Here is a 13,784-nt window from a genome sequence, read left to right on the forward strand (position 1 = left end):
AATTATATCTTTGGTCTGCAGAGGTGTGCACCCTGTCCGAGAAGGCCCAGGTAAGTCACAACACTTTCCTACATTATCCTGTGCTCACCCTCTAGTAGCTTAAGACAGAGTAGGAAGGCTTAAATTAAAAGGCAATGTGTAAAGTATTTGTGCAATAACTCATACAGTAACACAGTGAAAACACCACATTATATTGAATTTTGTAGAAATAAATGCAGTAAAGCACTTAGAAACAAGTACAGGTGAAAAGTCAAAGCGATGGAGCACAGGCCAGTTACAGGACCCGCACAGGACCTTTCCGGATCGCAAGACGCGAGATGCGTCGATCTTCTCTACAAAGTGAAGATTATGCACCAGTTCCAAAGACGGGTGCCGGAGTCAATAGATGTCGAGGGATGCACCCGTTTCTGGAATACAGTCAAAGGGATTCATTTGATGCATCGTTCTCTGGAAGCAAAGAGCTGGTGCTGAAGTGATGAGCCCATTATACCCCTCAACCAGGTGAATGCTAGACGCAGACAGGAGATGCAGCAACATCTTTGTTGCAAGTAACTGGGCCACTTCCAGTGAGTCAGGCACAGGATCAGGGGTGCAGACTTTTATTTCCATGAGTGTCAAGCAACAGGAGATAAGTCAACAAGCACTTGGAGATCACCTCGTAGAAGGCAAAGTCCAGCTCTCCTTCAGCAGAGAGCAGCATGCAGCAGGGCAGCATGCAGAAAAGCAGGCCTTCAATATCAGCAGTCGAGTTGAGTTTGAGCAGCACAGCAGTTTTTCTGAGAGAGTTCAGTTGTAGGTCCAGAAGTATCTGATTTGTGTGGGTCAGGGACCCAGTACTTATACCCAAAAGTTCCTTTGAAGTAGAGTTGACATCAAAGACTGGCCTCTGAAGTACACACTATCCCTTTCAGGCTAGTCCTGTTTGCCAGGCTAACCCTAGGGGTAAAGCAATACCAAAGGGGATGATGGACGGAGCGTTTGAGCAAATCAAACTCTCACCCCCAGTCAACTGATCTGGGTTTAATCCATAATCATTCTTTAGCTCACTCCACCACACCAGTTCAGACATGGACATATGCAAATCAGTCTGACCCTGTGCCTCATGGGTACAGTCCAGCCCGAATTGCCAAGTCATGTTTTCCCTGGACCGGAAACAAGCATCCTGGGACCGGTTTCGGGTTCATAACCCTCATCAGCCAGGCTAGCTTGAATCCAGTGGCAAAGTGAGCAAGGAACCCATGTCTGGGCATACCCTGCCAACTTAGGGCGAACAAAGCAATACCAAAGGGGATGATGGACGGAGCGTTTGAGCAAATCAAACACTCACCTCCAGTCAACTGATCTGGTTTTATTCCATCATCCTTCTTAAGCTCACTCCACCACCCCAGTTCAGACATTGACATATGCAAATCAGTCTGACCCTGTGCCTCATGGGAACAGTCCAGCCCTAACTGCCAAGTCATGTCTTCCCTGGACTGGAAACAAGCATCCTGGGACCGGTTCATAACCCTCATCAGCCAGGCTATCTTGAATCCAATGGCAAAGTGAGCAAGGGACCCACGTCTGGGCCTACCCTGCCAACTGGGTCCAAACTGGAATGGCATGATGAGCAAAAAAACGATGGATTTAGGCCCAGATCTCTGTACTGTAGAGGTGTGCACCCTGTCCGAGTAGCCCCGGATAAGTCACAACACATTCCTACATTATCCTGTGCTCACCCTCTAGTAGCTTAACACAGAGTAGGAAGGCTTAAATTAGAAGGCAATGTGTAAAGTATTTGTGCAATAACTCACACAGTAACACAGTGAAAACACCACAATATATTGAATTTTGTAGAAATAAATGCAGTAAAGCACTTAGAAACAAGTACCGGTGAAAAGTCAAAGCGATGGAGCACAGGCCAAGCTACAGTGGAGCCTGGAGAAAACACCCCTACTTCCAAACTCAATGATCATGCCTACCACACTGTAAATAGGTGCCTCCTAAGTTCCAGAAGAGATGCCTTTCCACTGTAATCAATAGTGTTAGGCAAATGGTCTTCCATCAGTACCCAACCAAAGACTCTGATGGCAAACCCCAGCAGAATGAAGTGACTCAAGGAGACAATATAGCTTCAAATCAAATTTAAAACTGTCAATATGGGTACTAAACAGCATTCAGATTCAGCAAATGTAGGAGAAGCTCGAAAAAAAGGAGATAATAGAACTTTGCGAGGAGCTGAAGAACGAAAATGTTTGGAGGCCTGGGTAGAGGTTTGCCATCGGATCGGATAGCAGAAATTACTGATTGTTTGTTAGCTGTTTAACACAGATGGACCTTTTTTCAATCAATAACACAGAAGAAAGCCAATTTACATAAGCTGACGTGACAGCCAAGACCAAGTGTTCTACAATCAATAACTTCCTAAGCTTTTGTTAAGGACTTTGATATTCAAATGTCTGCTTCAACTGATCCGAAAATGGTTGTGGCACCTTAGCCTACAATGATGTACATTGAAACAATCATAACAAAAAAGAATCTTGTAAATTTTACACCCCCAAGTTTTAGACACCAAAGCAATTGAGGACAGGACACTAACAAGATTTTGAAGTTAATACATTTATGCGTCGAAAACAATAGCACGCTCCATGGCAAACCAACATTATCACTTCTAAGGTGAACATACCTACATTTCAAGAACCCTGGAAGGACTTCACAAACAGTCCTATCCTGGCTAAAGGATAAAACAAGAACAGGCATGGTTTGGTGGTGTGGTATTAAAGCGAGTGCACATCCTGAAGTAGGCAGAAAATGACTGCATCATTATTGACTGTGAGACCAGGAATCTACCAGAAAAATTATAGCTAAACAAAAAGCTGGAGAATCAGAACTGAAGCTTGTTTTTGGTCTCTTGTCAGAGCCACAATGTACTTCCTGAAGTGGTATGCAGGAACTAAGCAAGAAGCACTATCCCTGCTAATTTCACTCCCTTCACAAGTTTGATCTTCACCCTCCAGATGGAGGTCCACATTTTTTTCTGCAACTCCCCTTTTCTTACGTCCTTTACTTTTTAGGTTTCATCTGCATAGCGCTTGTGCTGTGCTTGTAAAATCTATCTTATTCAATATAAATCTTAAAAGAGGCTTACTTCCTGCCCTCTTGCTTTTCATTGGTTTCTGTGCTTGCCACTTACTTTTCCTCTGTATCTATTGGCTGCACCATACTATTTCCTGGTGTTCCTCCCGCATGCTTCTCTTGTCAGTATCCCGATGCCAAAGTCCTGTTTTCATCCACCTTGTGGGACTTTTGTTTTGGCTTTTGCCTTCACAGCTCTTGCCCTGTGCTTGTTTCTTCTCTTCTCGCACAGCTCCTCCTTGAGCAAAGTGAGGGGCATGCACCGGCCTGTCCACCCCTGCTCTACTGGAGCACAATGCCCAGAATACCACCAGCCACCAGTGACAATTGCTCCCTGCGCCAAGTGGGGGTGGGGGGTGCACACGCCCATCCGCCCCTGCGCTTCTGGAGTACAATGTCTTCCAAAATACCACCAGCTGCTGCTGACAGCTGCTCCACGCAACACGCCTCATCTGTCACGGGCGGAAGCCATGCTGGGGTCAGGATTTGACAGGTGCGGCTGGTGAATGTGAAACGGATTCCTGTAGCCCAGTGGTCACTCTGCATTAACATGTACACCACAAAAGCTACGAAGAAGATGGACATTTTGTAGACAGGAAAAATAAATATTATTGCTGAATGTAAAGGTGCTGAAATAAAACAAATTATCTTTTCAGTATAAAAAAGTATGAAACCGAATTGCAGTCTCTATAGCAATGCGTCCACTTTTACAGTAAGTAAGCTGTAGTAAGTTGACACTGTTATGTAGAAGAAACAGCATTTACACAAATAGTAATATAAAGTGCTTCTTTTTATTATAAACTTTAAATAGTTTGATTTACCCCAATGTCTGAGAGAGCTCCGACATACATTGAAAGGGAAAAGTGATTTTTACACAGTGATATGGCATTGTCAGGTATTCAGGCTTTGCAGACAGCTAGGACAAGCAACAGGGAAAGCCACTGGAGGCCACTGGTAGTTGCAGGAGCAGAAGTCCAGCAACGCCACTGTGGGCTGGAATTGAGATGCAGATGGAGGCTAGCCCGGAGGATGGGGGAAGCGGAGCCAAAAAAACAGTGGCAACACAGCGGGAGACAGCCCATGTACACAGCAGCCCAGACTTTTAAACCAACACTTGACACTCTGCGGAGGATTGCTTAGAGCCGGAGGCACTGCCGAATCCCGACCAAGTGCTCTCTATGCACATATGGTGAGCAGCAAGACTCGGTGGAGCAAAAGACAAACAGCGGCAAGGGAAGCCAAAACTGCTAGGTTTCTGCAAGAGTGGGACATGTGGCCGCATTGGTGTGCTAGCTAAACAAATTGGTTTCCCACGGGCCGCAACTTAGAACCCTGTGGCTTGATGTGACACCTTGAACTTCAATAGGGACCATCTTTTACAGAAAGCAAACAACAAGGGTAGGGCCCAATGAGCCCATTGAAACATGCACCCAGCAAATAGCCAAGGGAAATTGCGCTGAACATTGTAAGTGGGCGCGTTGTGATACGACAGAGACCCAAACATTGGCAAGCACATCCAGAAGGCACACGCCCTGGAGGTCTAACAGAGGGCCTCTGGGATGATCACAATATGACCAGGATCTCCTCACCCGCTGGGTCAAGGACCCAGGATGGAGCCACCATTATGGACCAGTCGAAATGATACACCAGGCCATCAAAGCTACTCGCTCAGCCCTGGAACAAAAGATGTATGCCATTGCAATAGACGCTGGCCTTCTTCAAGCGGACAATAGGTAGCTTTCAGATAGAGTGGGAGAAAACAATCTACCCTGGCCAAAATGAGACTGACGGTCATGGCGCTACAGTCACAGATCCGAGATATGCGATGAGACAGACTTTACAAGACAGCGTGAAAGACGCAGAAGGGTGGTCTCGCTGTAACAATATGAGTGGCGGACCTTCCAGAGCGAACAGAAGGCCCATCTGTGAAGTTGTTTCTAGAGGACTGACTACTAAAAAAGGTGCTCTAACTTTCTCAATGTAAGGTCGTCACTATTGAATGAGGCCACAGAGTGCCATTGCGATGGCTCTCCTCCTGAGCCCCCCAACCCCGCGCCCAATGGTGGCTAGGTTTGCGAACTACCGAGACCACTCCTGCATCCTGCAGCAGGCCCGAGGGATTTTGAAGGCCTCACAATGCACATTTCTCTGGACTATACTACCCTGATATAGCAGAGGAGACATGGGTTCCTTGAAATCAAAAGGCACTGAAAACTATAGGAATATCATATGGAATGATCTTCGCAGGGAAACCTCGAATAACCACACAAAACAAATGATTTTTCTTCTCACCCCGGACCGAGTATGGACATGGTTAAAGAATGAGGGACACAACCTCACCCTCCTTATGAAGGCCAAAACCAGAATTAATGCAAGCAACAATCTAAACAACAGGGGAGGAAGTTGCCCTTGGGGGCTCCTACAAAGGAATGAGTGGCAGCAGAGCGAGCTGCGTTAGAATCAGACTTCCGCACCCAGAGGGAATCACTCGGAATACAGCGATGCAGAAACGGCCTGGGCCGTCTCAGAGATAACGTATCCGGAGGATTGGGCGATGCCCACGAAAGCTCCATGGTCACACCCAGATCAGCAGATAACCTAATTTAATGCCGCTGGCCCACTATGCCCCCAATGCTAAGGAGTAGCCCCTCTGACTATGACACTCAGGAGGACTCCATGGAGTGCTTCCTGGAATCGAGAGCTCCCTGACTGACGAATGGCTGTGCAATGATTCTTCTCAAACGAAAGGAGAGCCAGTACTACTGTATCAAAACACAGGATCACCCCCCTCAGAAACTTGCAAAGATGCAATTATATATGGAGCACAGTTAAGTTGTTGGGTTTGTTTATGGTTTATTTTAGATTGATTGGTTAACACAGGCTTTGCCTTGACCCGGGAATAGGGAAACTCCCAGGCTTGGATATTTTGATGACACACACATGTGCCCCATACACCATGTTTGCCCTGAAATGCCGACTGAGTCTCCCCGCCCATTACTCCAGCCAAGACTTTGAGACGAACACTTCTCTCTGATAAACAGTTAACATGCCTAATAGATGCAACTAAGGGTCGTATGTACAAGCCCCTATCCCCACTACAATGTCACTTTTACTGATGTTGTGGTGGCGATAGGGGCAGCGCCTTATGTACAAGGCAGCGCTAAGACCCTGCCTGCAGCTGGCATGAAGACTACAACCAGATGCATTGCAGGACCCCCCCCCCCGGCCCCCACTTTAAGACCACAATAGGAGAAGCGATTGAGCAGCATTTCAAAGAAAACAGCGGCTCAGCCTCCCATACAAATGTGGAGTAGGACGCCTTGAAGGTTGGGGAGAGGATATGGTCCGTCGGCTGCGCTGCCGCCTCTGGTGCTGGAAGCCAGGGTTCGAGCCTCGAGGTCGCGTCCGCATCCTGTGATTCTGGGCAAATCACTTAATCTCCCCGTGCCTGAATGTGTAATGTAAATACGGTGCTATGTAAAGCGCTCCAATACCTTCGGGTCGAGTTCGTGCTATATATAAATATGCAACAAACAAAAAACAACAACAAAAAACGTGGTCATCCTGGTGGTAAGTATTCAAACCTCAGATGGTGTTAAAACAATGCAACTGAAAGAGGCCTTAGACGTACATGGGCCCTTTCGAAAACAATAACTATCCATGGTGAAGATCCCAGCGGAAAACCGCACTTTCTAGACCATACAAATATCCAGGGCTTTAAGTGGGGTGAAAAAACTGGGGGGTCTCCCAAAGGGGCGTGGCCCATGTAATTAAGGCGTGGCCAATGTAATTAAGGGTATGGCTTAAAACACCTACAAATCTGTGCTTAGCACAGTGTGCCGCCCAACTTGTATTTGGCTATTTCTGTCATTGCATCCAGATATATGATACAACAAGTAACATCATGCCTACAACAAGTCAGGACTATCGGCTTTGTCAATGGTTGTTGCATAAGATAAATAAGCAGCGACTATGTCTTGTATATAATATTGGAAAAGCTTCCACTTTAAGCCCTAGTGGCACCACAACGATGTTGCTGCTCCGGAGTTTCAAAAAGAGAAGGGAAATCCAGAGAGAAAATGACTCTCTTTAAAGGATTTCCCTTCCTCTACAACGCTCCACTAACGTGACGTCATGCCGTAACTTCTCCACTAGTGAGAAGTGAACAGTGTGAGCACGCGCAAATCGACGTGCCTGCCGACACTGCAGTCCGGTAAAAAATGGACTGCCTGTGCCAGGGTACAAAACAGAGCCCGATAGAGACTCGTTTCGAGGCCCCCTTTAAAAAACTGCTGGTGCTCAGCACTGGTGAGACCCAGCCCACTTAAAGCCCAGAACATATCAATCACTAATGGAGTGACTTAGATGCCTGCGCTCTAAAGAGTAGTTGACGTGACAACACGGGGGGAGGGGAGGGAGGACACAGAGCAGGACTCCTCATCTGGCTAGTTCAGATGCCGATTGGAGCCATACGGACACACACAGACCAATTTGTCACGGTCCATATACACATCAATAGGGAGTTTGCATACTACTATGTCACTCTACACAGCCCTGGTGGCTCCCAAATCAAGCCCAATTGCGCAGTTTTTGACACTAATGCAGATCTCAAACCTCATACCCATCCAGATACAATCTCTGCATATAGGTTTGGAGATTCAAGATGTAACAATAGTAATAGATCAATCGGGCAAAGGAAAACACCGGGTGCAGATGGGCTACCAGCCAGGTTCTACACAGCCTTAATCTCATCTCCATGCCATATACAAAGGAGCACTGAGTAAGGGAGAGCTCCCTGAGTCCACTATGGAAGCTACCATAGTGGTCATGCCCAAGCCTTCTAGACGTCCTATCTTACAGACCGCTCTCACTCCTCCCCACGAAATACAAGCTACTGGTGAAGATCATTGCCAATCGGCTGCTCCCTTATCTGCTTGGGCTGATTAACCCTGAATAGTGTGAGTTTTTACCGGGTTGTAACAAAAATATTAACCTGCGACGACTGTTCCATGTGATGGAATACGTAGGTCATCAAGGCGGGTGCCTGCCTGATTGTGGCCTCCTTGGATATAGTAAAGGCATGTGACAACCTATTGGGGCCCTACCTATTTGAGGTGTTGCGCATCATGGGGATTGAGGGAAGGCTACTGAAATGGACACAACTGTTATACATGAAACCGATTAACAGGGTACACACCAATGGAATGTTTTCAGAGAAATGGCAACTACAAAGAGGAACTAGACAGGGGCACCATCTATCCCCTACATCTTGGCCCATGAGCCCTTTCTGTACTTGTTACCTGACAAGACCCAGATTTGGGTATCAACATAAAGGGCAAGTACCTCATGGCGGTGAGGCACGCTGATGATGCGTTGCTATTCCTGACAGACCCGGAAGACGCGCTGCCGCAATGAGTGACCTTGTTGAATGATTATGGAATAATATTGTGCCTCCAGCAGGCGTGGCCGGTACAGGTAAGAGCGGAGGGGTGGCGGGGGTGAGGGGGAGTCGACATAGGACGGGATAAGTAAAATAAAATAAATAAATAAACAGCCGTGGTCCGTGCAGGTAACATCGGTGGGGCCAGGTAAGGTGGTATTTTGAGCGACGATGCCGAGGGAGAATTACTTATTTATTTAATCTCCCCTCAACATCGTCTGTCGAAATCCACGCTTAAGTGGCCCCACCGCTGTTAGCTGCACGAACTGCGGCTGTAAAAAAATAAAAGCACTTACCTTGCGCTCGCCGCATCGCCGAGTGGATGATGTTGAGTGGATGATGCGCAGAGCGCAAGGTATGTGGTTTTATTTATTTGGGGTCATATTATCAAGGAACGGCGATAACATTATCGCCGCATTAGCGGCAGGAAACTGCCGCTAAAGCGGCGATAATGGGCTTGATAATATACCCTTGTGAATTCCCATAGAAGCCCAGGTTCACACCAGAACCTGGGCTTCTATGGGAATTGACAAGGGCATATTATCAAGCCCATTATCGCTGCTTTAGCGGCAGTTTCCTGCCGCTAAAGCAGCGATAATGTTATCGCCGTTCCTTGATAATATGGCCCCAACTTATTTCCCCTTATAACAGCGGAGCTGAGAGAGCGCCTAAAATGCCCTCAAAATCTTGAACGGCCGGTCTCATTCAGGTAAATTTGCTGATAAGAGTGTAACGGTCTAGTCTTTCACCAAAGTGAGGGTCCCATGGCCCGGAAGGGCATCCACACAATGTAACACTCTCTGGCCAGGCGTGGCCAGAGAGCTTAAATAAACGGGCAGAGGTTGCACGGGACTTCCGGCCCACACAGTGATCTACGAGTGCGTATCTTGTGTTCACGGCTGGTCCCTATGAACCACATACTGTAGGGGCATGACAAAGAACATAACATAAGATGACGAGACAAAAAAAAGAAAGTTGCAGGTTAAGATCAGAGGGTCAAAAAGAACACAAGCTTTAAGAATGAAGTTAATTGACACTATGACAATACACACATGATTCCACCTACGATGTACCAAAATATATTGGTTTGTAGCTTTGCAATGCTGCTATCTTCGGAGGACAAAAATAAATACTTCACACGCGCAACATATCAATCACTGATGTTTAAGCCTTGCGAATGGATATATTATTGCTTTGCGTTGTTGCCACACTTAAAGTTGTTATATTCTCCATGATTGAGCATTTGGAGACAATGCTTTGTGTGTATTTCTATTTGGAAAAATTCTGAAGGTAATCTAGCAAATGTTTTTATATACTGTGTTAAGAACCTTTGACGGAGCCCCCCTAGTCTACTCTTCTTAACTCCTAATCAATTGCCTGTCACTAGGCCCAGGTTGGTTCATACACTTCAAAAGGCCCCCATAACAGCACAGCCTCCAGCCTTTCAGAGCAGCCACCAGCCTCCCACAGCAGCCTCCTGCCTTCCAGAGCAGCTGCAGAACTTGCATTCTGCTGAGTCACAGTATTACTTACCGGTAGTCTTAATTAGCCCAGTAGAGGGAGCTAGAGGTTTTATTATTGCAGAAAGAATTATTGTACGTGAGAACGAATGTGACCATTATTTGCAAGTTATGACTGCTACATATCTTTGCTACAAATATTTCAAATATTGCTACAAATATTTAAAAAATGGACAATGACAGGAGAGTTTAGGTCAATGTTGTTAGATACAAATTCCTTACTCTAAATTATATTATCAATTATTTTCACTGTGTTTTAAGCATTAAGGTCCAGCTGCCACATTGCCTCAGGCGTTAATCTAGGGTTTGAAGTTGTGCTTTCCTCACTATCAGCTTTGCATACAAGTACTGCAGGTTAAAATATAGTCTGCAGCAGCACAAAAAGATGATGAACGAAATGCTGAAAACTGTTCAACAATCACCTCCAGTACAGAAATCTGGGCCTAAATCCATCGTATTTTTTTGCTCAGTATGCCATTCCAGTTTGGACCCAGCCATACGCAAACCAGTCTTGACCCTGTATTTCGTCCATTATCTTTCCCTTAAGTGTGAAGGGTATGTCCAGACGTGGGTCCCTGGCTCTCTGTGCCCTAGGATTCAAGCTATCATGGCTGATGAGGGGTGATGCCCTGAAACCAGTTCCAGGATGCTTATTTACGGTCCAGGAATAACCTGGCCTGGCAGTTCAGGCTGAACTGTTCCCATAAGGAACAGGGTGAAGACTGTTTTGCATATGGCTGGGTCCAAAATGGAGTGGCATGGTGAGCAAAAAAGGAACGATGGATTTAACCCAGATCTATGACTGGGGTGAATATTTGACAATGCTCAGCATTCTGTCCATCATCTTTTTTTGTTAAAATTTTGTCTGTACATTTATAGAAAAACAAATTATTAGAAACCCATTTCTGAGAAACAAATTAAATGATCCATCTAGTGGAAAAAATAAATTAATAGAAATATTGTTCGGTAGATAATATGGCACCCCGCCACTACCCCTCTGTAACAATCTGCTCTAACCACCCACCTAACTACCCCCATAACTGGTAAAAAAAAAAGTATACTAATTTACTTAGACCACATCAGAAAAACGTGTTTAAAAGTAAAAAATTCAATAAACCCCAAAGCGAATCCCGTTCAGGGGACATATCTATAGGAAAAAGGGGTACAGAGACAATGCAGAGCTAGAAAGGGCAGGAAAAGGTTAAGAGGTGGTTGGGGGTACAGAGGGCAATCCCCCCAAAATGGAGTAGCCTGGGGCAAGAGAGAAATAAAATGTATTTAAAAATTAGTCAGTGACGTGGCTTATAGGGGAGTTCATTCCCCCATAAAAAAGACATGAGAAAAGAGAGGTAGGAGGAGTAGATGGGACAGAGGGAGAAAGAGCAAAGAAGGGAAAAGCATTGCGAACTGCAATGTTGTGTGGGGGTTAAAACCCTCACCTTGTCCCGGGGGATCCGGCACTTAAAAAAAAAAAAGTGGACCGACAACAAGACATGGGAAGGGAAAAGTGGACGACAGTTAAAAGAAACTATGCCCCCTGAAGAAAAAACAACAGAGCGAAGAACCCTTTATGAGGACTGTTAGCTTTTAAGTCCTTGAACGAGCACTGCCACAAAAGTTCTCCAGGTCCTGTTTTCAACAGTGGTCCCTCGACATCTGCCCCAGAGTGAGACACTACTCTGCTTCTGAGGGAGGCATAGATTCTTTGCACACATGCCCCCCACCCCCTTCTCCATACCTCCCTTCGTACATGGAGAGACATGTTTTCTAGAGTCAACATGCACCATTCAAGCAACACATGCAATCACTACAATGTGGTTTATGGTCAAGTAAAAGTCTTGGGGGGCATATTCTCAAGGACTCATCACCGATTTAGCGGAACTTTTCCGCGCCCACAAAAGTGGCGATAGATTTATCGCCCTATTCACAAGCCTGCGCTAACAGCCGACATCGTCAGTTTACCGGCGATTGCTGCTGCAAAAAACATCGACCAAGGCTGCAGCAACAACTAACGCTAATCATATGCAGAGTTGGCATTCCCGTCCAAAAACTCACGATAACACCACTTCGCAATGTTCTCAACGACCAGCCAGATCGGCGATGTGGTCCAAAAACAGGCGATAAGGCACGTTAGCAGCAAGGACTTAAGACCTGCCTTTTTCTGGTCTTAAGTAGGACAAAAACCTGCAGTATAAAGGGAGCCCATCCCAGAGCCACATCTGAAGACCAACAGATGTCATGGAGCTACTAATCATGCAGCTTGGAGACCCAAGAGGGCCACAACACCCACCGCTACCACCCCCAGGACCACCCCCTAGACTACCACCGAGGCAGCGCAGAACAAGACAGCAGATCTTCCGAAAACGCACCAGCCTCAGAGACTTAACGCCAGAGGATATCATTGCCCACTACAGGCTCAAAAGGACAACCATCCTCCGCATCCTGACCCACATTGCCCACAGGCTGACGGTACCAACACAGCGGACAACCAACATCCCTCCGAAGACAAAGCTGCTGGCTGTGCTGCACATGTTGGCCTCTGGTACCTTCCAATCAACAACTGCCAGAGTCGGAGGAGTCTCACAGCCAGCCCTATCAAAGTTCCTCACACCTGTCTTGGATGCCATCATCAGCTTGATACCCCAGCACCTTCACTTCCCCCACACTGCACAGAAACAGCTGGAGACCAAGCAAGGCTTCTGCGCCTGACGTGGGAATAGCATGCCTGGCGCTGCTTATTGCTAATATTTTTACCGCTGTTGGGCCCATCGCCACTTTTTTCACGTTTGCGTTTCTTTTATCGGCTTCCCGGTAATTTTAACGTGCACATTTGACACGTTATCGGTAAACTATCGCCTGTTGCCGGCGTGTTGAGAATACGTGTTAGTTTCCCGCGATAGACGGCATTATGTAAAATTGCGTTAACCTAGGTTGGTGATAATTATCGCCCGTTCTTGAGAATATCCCCCTCCAAGCGAGTGCACAGTTTGCGTGCTTGCACATGCAAAGCCGGAAGACAGCTGAGTAAGCATTTAATGCAGAGATGTGAGTATGTGGAGTAAGGATACCTGTTCGAAATCTGACGAGAATAGTCAACCTTTCACCCTTCAGTAAATGATAGGATAAGTACTCCTATGTTGATTGTAGTACAGAACTAGATATGAGTTGCAAAGTACTGTTCTCCTCGTAGTGGGTGCTACATAAATGGCGACCACCATTCCAGCGTTCCGTGGGTACCATATTTTACCCTTGTTGTGAATGCAAACGCACTAAGAAGTAAGAACGTGATTTATGTCATGGCAGCTAAAGGTACTATTATGCCTTTGTGTGGCCCTTCTAGTATATATTCATTCCCGTTTTGCTCTCCCCTCGTGGGTCTCTGCTGCCTATTAAACTTACACTCCCGGATAAATCCCTTCTCCCACTCTCCAGCTCCGGTGTCTGTTGGGTTAAAGGCCAATATAAAGAAAAAAAACAGTATAAATAAAAATGAAAAAAGATGACACCCTGAACGTCCTTATCTTTGCACTCGAGAACTTCCAGCGGCCTACTTGATTAACTAGACATCTTTTCGTTTTTTCCTGACCGTCAACTGCCAAACCTATTAAAATGCTATTGTTTATTTAGCACATGAGACACTGTTTCTTTTCCTTGATTGTAAATAATGTAAATTATAGATACATTTTTTAAGTAAGCATATGGGGAAGTAC

General features: G+C 46.1%; 1 long non-coding RNA gene across 1 annotated transcript in view; it reads right to left on the reverse strand.

Moving 5' to 3' along the window:
• Positions 1-3,265, reverse strand: part of LOC146860174 (uncharacterized) — a 71,638-nt gene extending 68,373 nt beyond the window's left edge. The window contains exon 1 of the long non-coding RNA XR_014979108.1: positions 3,173-3,265. This is a non-coding gene — a long non-coding RNA (uncharacterized LOC146860174). The remainder of the gene's footprint in view (positions 1-3,172) is intronic.
• Positions 3,266-13,784: the final 10,519 nt, after the last annotated feature.

The sequence above is a fragment of the Triturus cristatus genome, chromosome 3_1, assembly GCF_964204655.1.
Source record: "Triturus cristatus chromosome 3_1, aTriCri1.1, whole genome shotgun sequence".
Classification (NCBI taxonomy): domain Eukaryota; kingdom Metazoa; phylum Chordata; class Amphibia; order Caudata; family Salamandridae; genus Triturus; species Triturus cristatus.